Source organism: Marmota monax, unplaced genomic scaffold (assembly GCF_021218885.2).
Source record: "Marmota monax isolate L192 unplaced genomic scaffold, Marmota_monax_Labrador192_F-V1.1 WCK01_AAM20220418_F8-fsc00002, whole genome shotgun sequence".
Lineage (NCBI taxonomy): Eukaryota > Metazoa > Chordata > Mammalia > Rodentia > Sciuridae > Marmota > Marmota monax.
In genome coordinates, this window is record NW_026693571.1 from 14,338,990 (window position 1) to 14,345,173 (window position 6,184).

At 35.1% G+C, this 6,184-nt stretch overlaps 1 non-coding gene across 1 annotated transcript; it reads left to right on the plus strand.

The window, feature by feature from the left end:
• The first annotated feature begins 348 nt into the window (after positions 1-348).
• Trnav-cac (transfer RNA valine (anticodon CAC)) lies at positions 349-422 on the plus strand. The gene has a single exon. It is a non-coding gene; the product is annotated as a tRNA-Val (tRNA).
• Positions 423-6,184: the final 5,762 nt, after the last annotated feature.

Consider the following 6,184-nt stretch of genomic DNA (forward strand, 5'->3'; position numbering starts at 1 on the left):
GTTAAGGCTTGTCTCAAACTTGTGATCCTCCTGCCTCAGGTCTCCTGAGTCCCTGAGATCACAGACATACATAACCATACCCAGAGCTTCTTTTACTATTGATAATGGATATTAAAGCATAAAATAGATTAAAATATTCCTTTTATGAGTATAAGCATAAAAATGACTATTAAATCATAACAATTTTGTATTACTAATTAAACAAAAGTTTTTCTTAACATTCTGTCTGTAATGCTCATGATCCTTCATTAATTCAAAATTCTACATAATGAAAAGTGCTATATCACCCTAGAAATATTTTAGTACACCACATATAAACATTGAAGAATAACACCCAACATAGAGGGTTGGGGATATAGCTCAGTTGGTAGAGTGTTTGCCTCACATGCATAAGGCCCTGGGTTCAATCCCCAGCATCACAAAACACACACACACACACACACACACACACACACACACACACACACACATTATAGAGGAAATTTTGTGTTGATGTTTTATAATAATGCACATAAGAAAAATTTCATAGGAAGCATTCTCTTGGTCTTTGGATTATGACATCCTTCTTTCAGACTTAAAGCTCCAAACTCATAGTAAAACAAAACCAAGAAACTTCTTTGAAAGTTCTTTTGACTCTGATTATGACAACTGAAGTACATATGCTATCTGTTATTCTCTGGCTGGAAAACCTATCATCTCAGTTTCAAAGAGATGGATGCTTCCTTTCTATGGCTTAATCTCTTAATATGAGCCAGAAAAACTTCTGCAAACACGGTCTGCCATTTCTTTTTTTTTTTTTATGTCTGTCAGAGTCCATGGAAATCATAGTCTAGTATAAAATACGGTCCACTTACTTCATTTAACTGAAGAACCAGCTATGACTTTTAAGGATAACCCATTATGGATGAAGGTGAGAGCAACTAAAAACTCTAAGTGCTATATGATTGCATTGCCAATACTCTTCAGTGATCACATGAAATTTCACTGTTAAGAATGGAGTGACCTTTGTGACATTTTATTTTATCATTATGATCATTCTCAGAAAATGTGAACATGTATATAGATTGTGAACATTCACAACAGTTTTCAATGTTATACCAAGGACTTAGAATTTCTTTCACTTACAGTTCTGGAGATTGCTCAATTTATCACTCTTCTTTCATCTGTTATCAGCATATATGTAGAAAGGCAAGGGAAAAAAATCATTGTCTAATTTAGCAAGATTTTTTAAAAGTCATATTTATTTCAGCAAGTAAAATTCATTAATATCTTTACTGAGCCTCTCATTCCTTATTAGCAATGTAAACATTTAATCTATATTTTGAAGGGCATGGATAGACATGCCCTTATTAATTTTAACACAATCTCGTGAAGTAGATTACCAACCTGATATTTTATACAAAGAAATTGAGGTGGAGATATTAAGCATCATGTCAAAATTGCATAGTTTGCTACTGGTAAAACTAGATTTTAAAATCAGATAATTTGGCTCCAGAACCTATAACATTTCTACTTGTTTGTGAGATCCAATCTCACAAACTTGAAGTAAATGCTACATTTGTCTGTCTCTGAGTCTAATACAATCTGAGGAAACAAATAATCCTGCCAAACTCTGAAGCTTTAAAATATGAATGAAAAATTGTGCTCCATTTTTGAACTATGAATCCAAGTGCATTCTGCTGTTGTGTATAACAGATTAGAACAAATAAATAGATGTTAAAAAAATAAATAAAATAAAATATGGATGCTTTGCAGTTCAAGTTTTAGTTTTGAAGAAGAATGTCTACCTACAATGAAACACTACATTTTCCAACAGGTAGTATTTTCAGAGAAGAGACTGTCTAGTTGGATGCTATAACATCCTGATGAATTAACCTCTGCCCTGGTTCTTATCCTAAGACTTAAAATAGATCAGAGTTAATTCCAAACCAGGACAGTTGAATAATATTAACAAAGTTCATAGAAACTGGAGAAAACATCAGACTATCAGCTAATGAGCATATTGTCTTCACATTTGAAAAGATAATTACTCAGAATATTTTATGAACATATAATAAGAACAAGGGTTATTATTATATACTTATTTTCTTTTATTGGTTTTCTTTATGAGTACTTCCTTGGACAACAATTCTTATCTATAACTAAGACACTATCTAGTTAATAGTGCACCTGTCCTTGTAGAATTTGTCTTGTTAAATCACCAAAAGGCAAGTTAAGTCTAGTTACATTTGAACGAGTAATTTCATTACAATGCAATAAATGATTCAAAAATATATGTATAAGGTGCCAAGAGCAGATTGGGAAGAGGATCTCTGTTTACCTGGAGGAATCAGAAGAAAAGGAGAGATGAATAGGGAATCGTTTTCACAGAAGATATTATGTTTGAGCTGAATCCTGCAGAATAAATAGAAATTCTCTGAAGAGAAGAATAAACAAACATAGAGAACAAAGTGTACAAGAGTACAGTTAGAAGGCCTAAATGATCCGCAATTTTTTCCACAAGCTGCTGTTACTTACAAAGTTAAGGGTAAAGAAAGCTAATGATACACCATTAGGCAACACTCAAATTATCTTGAGGTTTGAGAAGATAAAATAATAAGTTACTTCTACCAGAAAAAGTGAGTTGCCTTCTATAATATCAATTTGGATTCACATAAAGAAATGACCATAGAGTTAAAAAAAAAAGAAAGAAAGAAAAAAAGTGATTGGGGGGGGGGCGAGGAGGGTAGGGGAGAGGATAGTACTAAGGATTAAAACAGAAGAAACTTATGTTATATGCCAAAATGAACCTTGCTAATGTGTATAACTATAAAGAACTAAAAAAAGAAAAGAAAAGCTTAGATTCTTCTTACTTTCCTCCCATGTTCTCCTAGTAATACATCAAAGTAATATAAAGGAACATTAACCTGGTTACAAATGATCAAGGTCTTTCCTGTCTGTAACATTTCAGATCAAACTCAGTGTGCAGTACATTTCCTGAATTATTGTTAGCAATAAAAAAGACTGGTGGATTTTTAAAAAGACTTTTGTACAAGCTATTGGAGTTATTGGGTACGTAACATTTTATACAACAACATTAATGCAGTCATTTTTATTTCAGTAAGATTTTGATTACATCTCCAACTTTATTCTCATACAGTTGTTGAAACAGATGTGATCATTCCACGTCTGAGTCTTAACAGTTCAGGTCAGGAATTAAATGAGGAAAAAGATGAGGGTTGAGTACGAGTGGAGAGATTAAGGATTTGGAGTGGAAGGAAGAAAGATGCAAAGATCAGGAGTATAAAGAGATCAAGGTCAGAGGAAGGGTAAAAGTTAGAGTAGGGATCATGTATTCAGTGAAGTAAATGAGTTCATGTCAAAATATCCTCTATCAGGAACTTTCCCACTGATGAGTACAGTGCTAACATTCAAGACCATAAAACAACAGAAAAATAACTCTGAGGCATTATTCCATTCACAACAAAATATTCCCATGTTTGTTATTCATTAAGATTCTGAAACTACATGCAATGCAAACATATTGACAAAATACATAGATGGATAGACTTTCTCTATGGAACTTTACATAAACTAGAGTAGTTATTTTTAAATTATTATTTAAGTAGATATTATTGTTCAAAGATGAGATTTTTTGAAGTTGAGCACAGAAACTAATAAATTTATCAATACTAATACTTTGAATATATTTTCAAAAAATTTTATTCTAGTTATAAATGGGCAATGTGATGAAGGAAAAGTGAAAACAAATGGTAGTAAACATTCCAAAGTAGTATTTTTCACCATTACACAAAGGAGGAGGTGGAGGAAAGAAGAGAAATGGAACTAGTGAACCATCTGCCACCCCTCTCAAAAAACAAACAAATAAATAAACCCTCGGGTACTTGTTTCATTTTTACAAAACAAAATATATATTTTGACCCACTTGACTTTTGACATGAACTGGAAATATTCTGAAGAACAAAAACACAGAGACCATGATTTCATAGAACTTTTAATAAGGCAAGGAGAGAAGATACAAAATAATTACATGGATATTCACTGAAGAGTCATGAAAGGAAAATCAGAATCAAGAGTGCAGGGAAATGTAAGCCAATTTATGAAACCAGGAGGCTTTGCTGAGAATATGATATTTGAGAAGTAACCTAAGATGATCCTGATGTTGAGATTATGTGAACAAAATGGGAGACTATTTTTTCAGACCCAGAGAAAAGCATATACAAACGCTCTGAGTTGGGAACATGTCTTGTTTGTGAAACTAAAATCAGCAAGTCTCCAGCACAGTCATTGAGGAAGTATAGTGTAAGAGAAGGCAGCATGTGGGGTACTAAATGAAACACTCCAAAAAGGAGATAACTCAGGCCCTTTACAGAAGGAGAATCCATACTTATCTACTGTACCCATTTGCCTTAGATTCCACAGAACAATTTTATACATAATTTAATTAACATAAAACAAAAACTAGGGGCCAGAAGATACCACTGGTTTCACCCAACTTTAAATGAAGAGATACAAAAAATGTCCAATTTTCCTACAACTCCTCAAAGCCTCCCTGGTCAGGGTCATCATGTTACAAATCCAGTGCTTACTTATCTTCAGACAACCCAGCAGCATGTGTCACAGATGATCACTTCCTTCTTGGAATGCTTCTTTCATACCATGACACATGACCTCCTGGTGGTCTTCTTGTCTCATCAGCTACTCCTCCTAACCTTCCTGATGCTTGTTCTCCTCTGCTTCAACTCTCAGGGTTGAAACGCATATGGAAACTCAACCCTTCTTTCTTCTTCCACATACTCTTCCATCTAGGCCCATGGCTTTGAACATCCTTATCTCCTAATTCTTTGCCTATAGTTTGACTTCTCACTGCTCCAGAGTTACACGTACAACTTGACATCCCTACTAGAATAGGATCTACTTATATATAACACAGCCAAAAGGAATCTGATCTTGCCCCTGTAAGACATGGCCTAAAATTTCAAGTGTCACCTTGACAACTTTGAGCCTTATTGAGTTACCCTACTCCAGCCTGCTAAGCCCCTATACAGTAGGAAAGGGCTCACTACCTGGAAAGTTCCCCTATCAGCTGGACCTGCTGCACATTTTACCCAGTCCTCAACATAAAAGATCTCACTTCTTTGCCAATTCACAAAATTATTCAAGCAAGCTAATTAGATCCTCCTGCAGGAATCAGGAGATACCTCACCTTCCAGTTACTGCAAAGCCTGCTCCCACAGCTCCTTCTTGCAAATTATATATAATTCCCCAAACTCCCAAGCTATAGCTACTGTTTCCTTTCTACAGAAGAAAACTAAGATTTGCTCAGCTCCTCATGCAGCATCTGTGTAGCCATTCACAACATTCAGTGTCTCCCCACCCCACCCCCAGACTGTATTATGACTAATAAACTGCTGCAGCTAGACCATCTCATCTGTCCAGTTTCAGGTGTTGTGTATTTGACCATCACCTATAATTTAGGGCACAAGATCCCTCTATTAATGATGTGAATAAGCCAATGAACTGGTCAATGAGGTGGTCATATCCCCAAAACATATTCCTCCTATGATCTATAACTCCACATATAGTGTTCCCATCCAACAAATTATTAAGTAGAAATGATAAAAGATTCTTATCTTTCCTTTGTAACCACCTCTAATCAGCCTGAAAGTGCTTCTGCCTCAAAAAATATAAAGCAAAACTGTTCTCACAGACTGTGTGACACTCTGTGTTTAGTTAACATTCTCTCTCACCTATGTCACTACAGTGACCCCCTAGATGGACCCTCAGCCTTTATGCTTACCATGAACAATAATGCTGTGTTCACAGACAGTTCAAGAAAACTCTAGTAGTTTTCCATCACTTTCAAACTACGAATTCTTTCCCTGGATTTCAATATCTTAAATGATTTGACTCTGCCTGCCTCCAAAACTCATCTTGCTTTGTCTCACATCACCCACTCCATTCAAACACGTTGATCCGCTCTCCTTAGAATTTGATACATTTGTTCTTGCTTTTGGGCTTTCACATTAGCCATTGTTTCTGCCTGAGAAGAGATTCTTTCTACTCTTGGCATGGCTGGATAACTGTCATCATCTCAGCTAAAGGGATGTATCCTCTTAATAGACATTTTCCTATCTCCCAATCTATATCATATCATTTGTTTTTGGTTCTTCACATTTATTAC